Genomic DNA, 12,607 nt, shown 5'->3' on the forward strand with positions numbered 1-12,607 from the left:
AGGAGAGGGCCTTCTCTGCAGTGGTCCAGCACCTTTGGAACTAGCTGCCATCATGCTCCATCTTTGCAGACTTTTAAGAAGGCCTTGAAAACATTCTTTTGCCTTGGCCTTCTCGTGATATGACTGCTGTTGTTGCTGTTACTGCTATTAACATTGTTGCTGGTTTTATTGTTGGCTTTTATTGTTATTGTTATTTTGTTTTATCACTTTTAATAATTTAACTTTTATGTAATTTATTGCTGTAAGCTGCCTTGGGAGGGCTTCTGCCCTGAAAGGCGACCAAGAAATGTTTTAAATAAATAAAAATAAATTAGTGTAGAACAGGGGTGGGCATGTGGCCCTCCAGATGTTTTGGCCTACAGCTCCCATCATCTCTCACCATTGGCTATGCTGGCTAGAGATGATGGGAGTTGTAGCTTTCCAGATGTTTTGGGATGGAGAACTAGCGGGCATTACTTCTGCATAAACATGCATTGGCTTGGATTTAGTTATTTCTTTTATTTGTACCCCACCTTCCTACCAAAAAATGGCATTCAAGGAGGCTTACACAGCTACAATCCAATGCACGCTACTTGTGAAAGTAAGACCCACTGAATGGATGACTTGGGAGTTTTCTTCCAAGTAAACACATAGGAAATTGGGCTGCACAAATGGCTTGTGACATTAATAAAAGTTTAACCCTTTTGCTTCTTGCAAACTCAAACTTCTTGTCTTCAACTGCAAACTGATCCTAACCATGTTTACTTGGTAGAAAGTTGCACTGATTTCATTTTCATGTAAGGCTTCAGTCCTGTACACACTTACCTGGGAGAAAGCCCCATTGTACAGTGAGGGATTTGCTTCTGAGTTAATAAATGCACAGGTTCCGCCTGCAGGCTTACACTATCCTGATCCTAGGCATATTTTGTTGTTGTTGTTGTTCAGTTGTTCAGTCGTGTCCGACTCTTCATGACCCCATGGACCATAGCACGCCAGGCCTTCTAAGTAACTGGGTTTACAAGTCAGTGCACACAAGATTGCAGCCTCACAGCTGGGGTCCTTTGCAACTTTACTCAGAAGTAAGTCCCACTTTGTTGAATAGGACGTAGTTCCAAGTAAGTGTTCATAGGGTTGCAGAATTAGCACTTGTAGCTCTAAATCACTCTGCCTAACTGTTGGGCACTTTGCATTCCTTTCATAAGCAGTGAACTTAACAGATAAGAACTGATACAAAGAGTCATACTTGGGAATATTTCGGTTCTGGACATCTGGTCTTCTTCTCTGGTTTCATAGCGGACCGTGTGAAAAAGCATTGGATCGGTGCAATAATGAAATGTGGGTAGGAAAGAGAATAGCAGGCTTTTCAAATCTAGAAATCCGTGGACTGTTCGTTATACAATCTTGTCTGGTGTATGCTCATGTATCTGGTGCACCTGCTTCTAGAATTTCCACCTTTTTAACTTCACCTTTATCAGTGCTTTTAACTACAGCCTAACTCACAAACTGTTAGCATGTGAAACTTTTCCAGGCATAGTAATACAGGATTGGCTGACCTTCACCCACTTAATTTCTGTGCCAGGCCACTGTTAAAGGCACTGTTAAACCTGGCTTGAAATCAACGTGTCAGTGGGCACTTATGTTGTCATTGCACATCTTACTGTCCTCAGAACTTGGTATGGGTGTATGCGGTGTGCAAGGATACATTTATACATCATGTAGATGGGCTTCCAGCCTGCCAACAGACTTGTGTATGTTTTGCTTTGAAATCAGTGGGACACGTCAGAGACGATGCTGTGTTATAAAGCGGTAGAGAGGTTTGAGAATAGAGGCTATAGTATTTCTTCTCTTTACAGATAGATATATGGACCTATGGCAATAATAAATAATAATTTTTTGTTTATTCGGTGAGTCGCTTCCGACTCTTCGTGACTTCATGGACCAGCCCACGCCAGAGCTTCCTGTCAGCCGTCGCTGACAGGAATAATTTATTATTATAAATAATAATAAATGACTATATTAAGATCCATCAATAGAAGCCCTCTTATTTGTTTGTTTGTTTATTTATTTATTACATTTCGGTACTGCCCACTAGCCGAAGGATATGTCTGTAATGTCTGGACAGGGCACGGAAGTTAAAACCATAAAATGCAACAACATGTAAACTGTAATATAGAACTCATAAAAGTTTAAAACTACAATATAAAACCAAAGTAAAATCTGTCAGCAGTGTAAAGACCTAAAACTACAATAACACTAAAATTTCTGGGAGACTATAAAAATCTTCACCTGGTGCTGTAAAGACCACAAGGTGGGTGCCAGGCAAGCCTCTGGGGAGGGTATTTCACAACTGGGTGCCACCACTGAAAAGGCATGGCCACTGAAAAAGCCCTCTCCTTAGTAGCTGCCCATCTTACTTCATTTGGGGGGAGCACCTGGAGTAGGCCTCTGAAGATGATCTTAGAGTCTTGTGTGTCCTAAATTTATGCTCAGTTGAGACAAGGGAGAAGGCCTTTTCGGTTACCTTGCATATGCCCGTGAACTCCCTGCTTAAAGAGGTCCGCCTCAGCCCTTCTCTTCCACCACAGTGGATTATTCAAAGCACTTCACATGCATGATCTAAGTAATCTTTATGAAACCCTGTAAGGTAGATCAGTATCGTCCATCCTCACATTGCAGGTGGGAAGCAGAAGCTGAGAAATGGGAGCTTCTGTATAGAAATAATGGCAGGAGTGAGATTTAAGCAAGGAATTCCCAGATCACAGCATGGGCGCTCCACTACACCAGCTCTGTGGCTATAAATAAAATATAATGATTTCAAAGGGCAATGGCGGATATTTGAGAGAACCATATTCTATACAATGTACGTAATGATCCTTTATTGCTGAATTAATACCTAGAAAGCAATAGATACACACATCTCTGATACAATAGGAAATAATACACATGTATAAAGGGATTTTATAGATTATAAAATCAATAAGCAGAGGTGTATATATTTTAATTCACAGGCTAAACAGATTAGGGAAAATGAGATAATTTCATCTATACATTACTAAATGCAACAGAAATGACAATTATTATTTCATAGTAGACATTCCAAACCAGATATGAAAGTGACCATCATATGATTTTTGTTCTTCCAAAGCATTCCTTGAACTGTGAAGGTTGCTCGCTATTTTGTGGGATGTTCATTAGTCCTAATAAAGGTATCGCCTGACCTGTGGTTTTTGTATATTCATTGATGAATCATTAAAATTGTTACTTGCCATGGGTGGATGGATGTGTAGAATTTTGGAATGCTGACACTGACGTGTTACATATAATAACTTGTGTAAGCAGCAAATCAGGCAAAGTTGATCTGTTAGGAGCATAGGAAGCTGCCTTATGCTGAGGTCCGACCATGGCTCCATCTAGCCCAGTTTTGTTGACACTGACTGGCAGTGGCTCTCCAGGGTTTCTGGCAGGATTCCGTCCTAGCTCTACCTGGAAATTGAACCTGCAACCTTCTGCATGCAAAGCATGTGTTCTGCCACTAAGCTATGGCCCCTCTATTAGATCAGCATTGCCTGATTTGCTGCTTGCATGAGTTATATCCATTTGATCAATGAAAGCGGTTTTGAATTATGAGAGTCCTGCTTTTCCTACTGTTCCAGCAGAATCCCATTGTGTGAAGTGTTGAGAAGGGACTTTTTTGTTCATTCATGCCTAAGCGGAAGGATCAGAGGTAGGTAGCAGCCACGACATGTTTCAGCCCTTCGTCTCCCTTCCTCCTCCCAGTTCAAGGGAGAGCTGCGTGCGCACACAGTCCAGTGAGGCAGCTGATGCTGACAGAAGAGGCAGGGAGGAGGAAGAAAATGACAGATGCAAAGCTGTCAAAACTATGTCTCGTGTGGCATAATGTTGAATTCGTTGGATGTATTCACATGAGATGTTCTGGTGGACCTATTGAAATGTTGATTCTATTCTCATTTAAAATGTTGCAGATATGATTCTGATGGAATTGTGAGTGACCTTTTTGTAAATGCCACAGTTATATTTTATTAGGTATTTGCTTACTATTTGCATTCTATTTGGACATTAATGTGAGCCACTCTCCCACGGATGATGATATCTGTGCACTTGCATGTTCATTAGGAGATTTTATGGAATGTTGGCAGTTCTTCTGTGGAATACTGCGGAGCTGTAGCTTTCTATAATATGTCCTATAGTAACTGTGATGTTCACAGTGAATAAGGACCATGTGGAAATGCTCTTGATGATTTCTCTTATTTTAATATCTTAAAGGACCTGTTGACTTTCATTTTGTTTAGTACAATGCCTCGGTTGTCCAGACAGTGTCCTAAAGAAATAATTATATATAGGAGAGTCATCCTCTGAGTGTCGATCCTTACGCAGCCAAAATGGCACCACCCCTGCACAAGATGGAGATGGCAGCAGGCTTGAGGGAACCCCAAGGTTTGCAGAAATACAAAAAATCTTTAGGAAAAAGAAACCTAAAAGGAGGTTGGGGATTTCCTAGAACAATTCAGTGAGGACTGAGCATACTCTGTGGGCACAGAATGCTGACTGATATCTTGGGGGCTAAAACAGAAAACTGGGGAGGGGGGATGGAATGGAGTATCCTGGGAAAGAGCATAGTTGGCTGGCAGGAACCCTGAACAGGAGCACTCCACACTGCAACATTTCGTTGCTGATCTCACTTGTAACCATAACAACAACTAATGTTATTAATGGCGAAGGACTTTTGTTCAAATGAGGGACATCAGACAGTTTCTTGTTGCAGATGATAGGAGTTGTAGTCCAGCACATTTGGAAGGTGTCAGGTTGGGGAAGGCTGGTTTAAACAAACAAAAATGACAAACACACCTGTGTTTAAAGCAGCTCATGTGATGTTTCTTCTAGAGATGCTTCATATGATATTGGAGGGTAGTAACATTTACAACATAAATGTTTGCAGAAGTGCATTACACCAGATCTGGCTCCCAAGGAATGGCTCAAATTGATGCAGATGCAGCAATGCTAGTATGCGCTGAGTTCATATTTCATCCCATTAGCATTAGCCAACCATTAGGAATTTTCATTGAAACATGACTCATTCTTTCCTGAACCGCCCTGTTAATGGACATAAAGAGGAGCTAGATGCAACCAAAATATTAGTAGAAATAGTCATATTTCCTTCAGTCCAACTAAGATGGGGAATAAGGGGCTGCAAAAAAGCACATTTCATCTCCAATGAATAAAAACTAAAATTCTACTTTCAATATCCGGCATGCAACTTTCCCATTATATGCATTTCTGAGCAATTCATAGCAACCCTATGAGGTAGGTTTGGCTGAGAGATAACCGAGTGTCACCTACTGAGCTTCAGGGATGGGCAGGGATTTGTTCCCAAGCCTCCCTCGTCCAAGTCCAACAGTCTATCCACTACACTAGGTAGGCAATGTAAGCCAAAACATCTGGAGGGCCACACAACTCCCATGATCCCTCACCATCAGCTATGCTGGCTAGGGAAATGGGAGTTGTAGGCCAAAACATCCGAAGGGCTACAAGTTGCCCACCCCTGCACTACACTACAGCGGCCCTCAGATCCTTCAGGCCAGCATACTCCCACTTTTTCTGTGGCCACCATGCATCCAGAAAATCATGTTGTAACTAAACCCTGAGAATGCACTTTACATCCGAAGAACTATGGGTAACACTGAAATCCTTGGGACTGTGAGCCCCATTGTGAGTTGATCTGGTGACAGATGGCGAAGACCAAATTATGAATTATTTGGCACTATGGTGGCTCATTTGAATGCTTTGATGTGACACATGCAAGGGCCATCTGAAGGCATGGTTGCTTTTGAAATCTCTTTAAAATGTAGGTTGAATATGAAACAAGGCCTTAAGAGAGGACGGAGGGCCAAATTCAGCCCTCTAGGGTTCCCCAGATGGACACAACCCTTATTTAGTTATTTACAATATTAATATATCACTCCATATCTAGAACAGATCTGGAGATCTGTTCTAGATATGGACACCAGATTAAAATTATGCTATTTTTTTTTTTTAAACAATACCAATAAAAACCGTGACTGGTCAATTATGGAATGCCTCCTGGAACATTGCTGTTTTCAGGAGGCGCCAGAAACAGCACAGTGTTGGAGCCTGCCTGACCTCCAAAGGCAGGGAGTTCCATAGAAAGGGGGCTGCCACATTGAAGGCTCTTCTCCAGGTGGACTCCAATCAGGCTGTGGGTCCATGTGGAACCACCACCAGCAGGCCCTCTGATGACCTCAGTGACCAGGCAGGTTGCTAAAGGAGAAGGCACTCTCGGGTATCCTTGTCCCAAGTTATTTAGGGCTTGCACACTAGTACCGAAACCTTAAACCTGGCCCAGTAGTGAATAGGTGCAGTGCAGTTCCCTCAGCAAAGGAGTTGCACACTGAAAAGGGGCAGCTTCTGGCAAGATTCAAGCTGCTGCGTTCTGCACTAGCTCGAGCTTCCAGAGCAGCCTTAAGGGCAGCCCCACATAGAGTGTATTGCAGTAATCCAGTCTTGAGGTTGCTAGCGCCTGTACCACTGTGGCCAAGCTAACCTTTCCCCTGGCCCCACACCCCTTTCTCTCAACCACCGATTGGTAGTTTTCTGACTTTTGTGGAGATTTTCCCCATTCTAAACTGTTGAAATGCCTCTCCTAAGGCTTAGCCACTGTTAGTAAGAGATTTAGGCTAAACTATACTGGTATCTTGGCCCCTTCCCTTTTGCCTTTGGCCCCTCCCACCAGTGGAATGTGGCCCAAAGAGCTTCTCCAAAGTGGAATTCAGCCCTTGGGCTGAAAGAGGTTCTGCACCCCTGATCTAAAGGTCAGTCCTGGTCAAAGATGTATTGTTTGACCAATTCCACTTTAATTGCAAGCACATACATTCAGGAATGAAATAAAACTGCACCCAGAGTTCAAATAAACACAAAACAGGGTGCATATAAGCAGTGCACATGTTTAAAGCTGTTTCCCACCTCCCAGCTGAGCAGAGCAGAGGAAGCTGCTCCAGCTGGTCCAGGGACTACAGAAGCAAGCAAGCTCCCAGAGAGTGAGCAAACGGGGAGCAAACGAGTTGGCCAGGGGAGTTGCAGTGGTAGAAGAGACAAAGGAGACAGAGACAAAGAGTGGGGGGCTGTCCCCAGGGGGCTGTACTTTATCCTTCTGAGTGGCTGTGAGCTCACCAGATGGTAGAAGAGACAAATTCACCAGGTGGTAGAAGAGACAAAGGAGACAGAGACAAAGAGGTAAGTGGGCTGCAGGAAGCCCAGGGGGCTGTCCTTTATCCTTCTGAGTGGCTGTGAGCTCACCAGGTGGTCCTGAGATCTCCAACTGAATTGGGTGTGTGTGACCTGAGTACTCCCAGCAGCTGTGTGGGCAGGAAGCTTCAGTCTGTTTCCTGCCTCCCAGCTGAGCAGAGCAGAGCAGAGCAGAGCAGACCAAGCTGCTCCAGCTGGTCCAGGGACTACAGAAGCAAGTAAGCTCCCAGAGAGCGAGTGACCACAGCAAGCGGACAGGGGGAGCAAGCAGGAGTTGGCCAGGGGAGTTCGGCAGGGGAGGGCCCTAACATTTTAAAATTCATTTTTCTTGTAACACACACTTCCATACCAATGGGACTCTGCTTTTAACCTCCAGTGAGTAGAGGACCAAGCACAGGCTAGTCTAGAACAATCAGAAAGCTAGACACAAAATGGCAAAAAAGAGGCTATGGAAGGACAAGACTCTCCAGTGGTGGTGACCTGCAAGGTGTGTGCAGTGTTTGTTTTCTTGCCTGAGAACAACATTGCCTACACCTGCAACAAGTGCAAGTTGATCATGCTGCTGGAAGAAAAAGTAAGAGGACTGGAGCAGCGACTGTCAACCCGCTGGGGAATAAGAGAACACAAAGGGTTCTTGGACAGAATGGTGGAACTACAGCAGCAAAGTGAGGACCAGAAGCTTGAAGAGCAACAGCAAGCTGAGGCAGAAATGGGAAATGCTGAGGTGAGGAAAAATGCAGTAGAGGATACTCCTTGGAAAAGGGTTACAGGAGAAGAAGAACTAGACGCCACTCTGCACCAGTGGAAGCAGTGGAGCTATGGAACCGATTCCAGAGACTTGAGGATGAGACTGGAGGACAGCCTGCAGAGGAAGAATTACAGGGGAACCTGCATGAGAGTGAGCAAGAGGTTGAAGGTCAGTCAAACAGAGGCGATGAAATCCAGGCCTACAACAACAAGAAGAGAAGAGGAGGAGAAGTGGGGGACTCCTTGCTGCATGGGATCGAAACCCAAGTATTGTCGCGAAGACCTGTGAACTCGCCAGCTATGTTGTCTCCTGGGAGGACCGATTAGAGACGTGACTGAAAGGTTGCCTGCACTCATCAAGCCCACTGACAGGTATCCCTTTCTTCTCATCCATATGGGAACAAGCGGAGCTACGAAGAAATCACGTCAGACTTTGAAGCTTTGGGAAGGAAACTCAAGAACTTTGGGGCCCAGATAGTTTTCTCATCCATCCTTCCAGTAGTTAGAAGAGGGATAGAAAGGGAAAGAAAAATACTCAATGTGAATGACTGGCTATGAAGGTGGTGCCAGCGCGAGGGATTTGGATTCTGGGACCACGGGCTATACTTCCTGAAAGATGGACTGTTGGCAAGGGATGGGTTGCACCTCACAAAGGCTGGGGAGAATGTGTTTGGCCACAGCATGAAGAACTTCATCAGGAGGGCTTTAAACTGAATCCTACGGGGAAGGGAGATGTAAAGTTGAGGGTAACAGTGGACGAAGGTTCATGCACCGCAATGGAGAGGACAGCTCTAATAGCACCCAATAATAGTCTTCAGAAACATATAGGAAGAAAGCCAGGCTATGAAGCACATGGTCTTCGATGTCTATATACTAGGGATGTACGAAAGTCACTTACTTTTTCGAAGGGTGACATTTGCAGTGGGAGGGAGGCGCTCCGTCCCACCCCCTGAAATTCTGGCTGGGGGGGTGCTCTGTCCCCCCCCCCCGAATCCTGGCCGGCCGGCTCCGCAAATGGCGGCGGCCGTAGCTGCCGCCGTTTGCGTCCCTGCAGTCAGCTGTGATAGGCTACGTAAATGTTTACGTAGCCTATCACGGCTGATTTAAAAGAAAAAAAACACGCGTACGCAAATGGCGGCACCCATGGGCGCCGCCATTTGCGTTCCTTATTTTGGCACGTCTTAGTCTACGTAAACATTTACGTAGACAAGGACGGCGAAAATAAGGAAAACGCAAATAGCGTAGACGCTACGCTATTTGCGTTCCCCTTATTTTCGCCGTCTTAGTCTACGTAAATGCTTATGTAGACTAAGATGTGCCAAATTAAGGAACGCAAATGGCGGCACCCATGGGCGCCGCCATTTGTGTACACGCGGGTTTTTTTTTCATTTAAATCAGCCGTGATAGGCTACGTAAAGATTTACGTAGCCTATCACGGTGTTTTTTAAAAATCTAGCCATGATAGGCTACGTAAATCTTTACGTAGCCTATCACGTTTTTGTTTTTTTTTAAACTGGAAATGGCGGCGGTGGCAGCCGGTCGGAAGACCGGCCGCTGCAGCCACCGAACCGCCACCGGAGCCGCCGCCGCCAGGAAAATTCGCCGAAGGTAAGTCCCGTCCCGGGGGCGGGCAGGTGGGGCAGACCATTTCGCCACCGATTTCGGGGGGGTCAAATGCGCCGGCATTCGGCCTCCCCTAGATTCGTGGCGAAATTCTCTGACATCCCTACTATATACTAATGCCCAGGGTATGGGAAACAGACAGAACGAACTTGAACTCTTAATACAAGAGAGAAATTATGACTTGATAGGTGTAACTGAGACTTGGTGGGATGACTCTCATGACTGGAATACAGCAATTGAAGGATATAACTCGTTCAAAAAGAACAGGAGGAACAGAAAGGGAGGTGGGGTTGCACTGTATGTGAAAAATACATATCTCTGCACAGAAATACAGGAGGATGAGCTTGGTAGCCCCATCGAGAGTATCTGGATCAAAATAAATGGAGCAAAGAATAAAAGGAACCTGGTGGTCGGAGTGTACTACTAGCCACCCAATCTAAGAGAAGACGAGGATTTTATTTAGTTATTTATTTTTTTCATTTCTATACCGCCCAATAGCCGAAGCTCTCTGGGCGGCTCACACACACACACAAAAAATGGATCCAGGCTTTGGGGGTGGGGGGTAGGAGGGGGCTTCCAGGGAGGAAAGACAAGTTTGATATGTGGTTTTACCCTTTGGTTCCTCTGTCAAGAGGTACCGGTGTTTTTACTTTGCAACACTGCACACCAACTTTTAATCACTTTCAGTGTCACGTGGCTCCCCTGAGTAATACTTTCTTATGCAGTTTAAGACAGAACTTTACAATCTCTTCAAAATGAGATATAAAAGGTTGTACAGAAAAATTGGTTCTTTTTGACCTACTGTTGTATATACATATGTGTGTGTGTTATATAAACTAGATTTAAAAAAACCACAAAGATTTATTACCATATTGCATTAGCAGTAGACACTGTCTTTACCCAAAGTTCACAGAATAATTATGCCTACCAAGTTTTCTTGGGATGGGTTTATGCTTCTACATTCTGGAGCCCTGACTGCACAACCCCAGCAGTAACTTCTGCTTTCCTTTTGCTGTGCGTCCTATTCCCCTTTTTTTGGTTGCTGAAGGCTGTGAGGTCTCTTCGCCTTTTTTCTTTTTCTTCAGGCAACTGAGGGGGTTGGGGCCAGCAGCTCTTTTACGTTTCCTTTTTTTAGGCTCTGAGGACATCACTAGGCCCTGCTCCTCTTTGAGAACTGCAATGCTCTGTTTCTGGTGCTCTGGCATAAGCCTATTTGTCTGCATCATTTGAACAGAGGCCAAAGATTTAGTAGAAGGTTTGTCTAGAACCATAGTGTTCTGTATTATGAACAGAAGAGGAATGCCAGCCCTTTTCTTTATTTTTGTTGCCAGATCCTGATCCTGCGTAGCAATGAAATAATGGTGTGGATTGCCATCCTCAGTCATGGACAACAGGCAGACTGAGCCGCTCACTGGACTCTTGAAGTGAGAACAATGGCGAACCTGAAATCTCTGTGCAATTAGTTTTGCACCATATAACTCCTTTCCCAAGGATTCCAGTTCTTTTAGGACACACCGCATCGTGCAGAGCTGCGCGGGCCCGGCCAGGTAACCCGGCAACTGTTCGCGGATCTGGATCTTGTTGCGCAGCGCGGCCTGGCAGAAGGTGCCGTCGAGCAGCACCTGGAAGGGCTCCCGGAAGCCGAAGTTGTGCTTGTGAGGATGAAACTTTTGAAAAGCAAATAGCCAATGTTTCAAGGAAGCATGATGTAGCATTAATGGGGAACTTAAATTTCCCTGACATTTGTTGGGAGACAACTTCTGTAAAACATGGCCCCTCCAGGAAATTCCTGACTTGTGGGGCGGATAACTTCCTCATACAGAAAGTAGAGGAAGGAACTAGAGGATTGGCTATCCTTGACTTGATACTAACCAACAGAGATGACTTAGTGGTGGATAAAGTAGCAGTTACAGGAACTCTGGGGGAAAGCGACCATGTTGTACTTGAGTTCTTGGTTCTAAGGGAAGCAAAAGCCGAGTGTAGTCAAAAGCGTACCCTGGATTTTAGGAAAGCTGATTTTAATAAACTCAGAACAATTATCCTTTTCTTAAACTTCCTTTTCCCCCCTTTTTATTAGTATTATTATTATTAATATCATTATGGGATTATTCTTATTACTATTCCTTGTTGGCTAAACCTTTAATGTTTATTAATACGCGTTAACTGAATGGTAATTTATGGCCAATGGAAATGGATTGTTTGCTTCTATTTCTGTGCTATAAGGCTATTTGGATATTTGGTTTGTTCTTATTGACGTTTAATATAATTGTTTTTTTCTTTTTTCTTTCTTTCTCTTCCTTCTTTTGCTATCTTCCCTTTATTCTTTTTCTTAGAATACTGTAATGTTGGAAGCTGAAGATGCTTATTATATTGTTGGTAGTGTTTATTTCATTTATAAAAATAAAATAAAAAATAGATTAAAAAAAATTAAAATAAACTAAGAGCAATAAGTTAGGTCCCATGGCAAGCAACTCTAACAAGAAAAGGAGTCCAAGATGGGTGGGGTTTAAAAAAAAGGAAATTCTAAAGGCACAACAATTACAAACCATTCCAACAAGAAGAAAAGGTGGAAGACAACAGAAGAAGCCAATGTGGCTTCACAAAAAGCTAAGAGATGACCTGAAAACAAAAAAGGACACATATAGGAAGTGGAAGGAAGGCCAAGCAACAAAGGAAGAGTACAGGCAGGTAGCACAGAATTGCAGGGATGGCATCAGGAAGGCCAAAGCTGAAAACGAGCTGAGGTTAGCGGGGGATGCTAAAAGCAACAAAAAGGCTTTCTTCAGCTACGTGCATAGTAAAAGACAGAGGAAAGAAATGGTTGTTCAGCTATTAAATAAGGATGACAAATTGATAACAGATGACAAAGAAAAGGCAGAAGTGCTCAGTTCCTACTTTGGCTCAGTCTTCTCCCAAAAGAGGGTCTACGACCCCCCTGGCAAAGGCGAAGTACAGGCTGAAGGGGCAGGATTGCAGC

General features: G+C 44.1%; 1 pseudogene across 1 annotated transcript; it reads right to left on the reverse strand.

Moving 5' to 3' along the window:
* Positions 1–10,484: 10,484 nt before the first annotated feature.
* LOC146343631 (rRNA-processing protein UTP23 homolog pseudogene) lies at positions 10,485–12,020 on the reverse strand (annotated as a pseudogene). The gene has a single exon (XR_014791951.1). The product of XR_014791951.1 is annotated as an rRNA-processing protein UTP23 homolog pseudogene (transcript).
* Positions 12,021–12,607: the final 587 nt, after the last annotated feature.

The sequence above is a fragment of the Heloderma suspectum genome, chromosome 5 (genome assembly GCF_057233095.1).
Source record: "Heloderma suspectum isolate Gila_16-S chromosome 5, 16-S_ref, whole genome shotgun sequence".
Lineage (NCBI taxonomy): Eukaryota > Metazoa > Chordata > Lepidosauria > Squamata > Helodermatidae > Heloderma > Heloderma suspectum.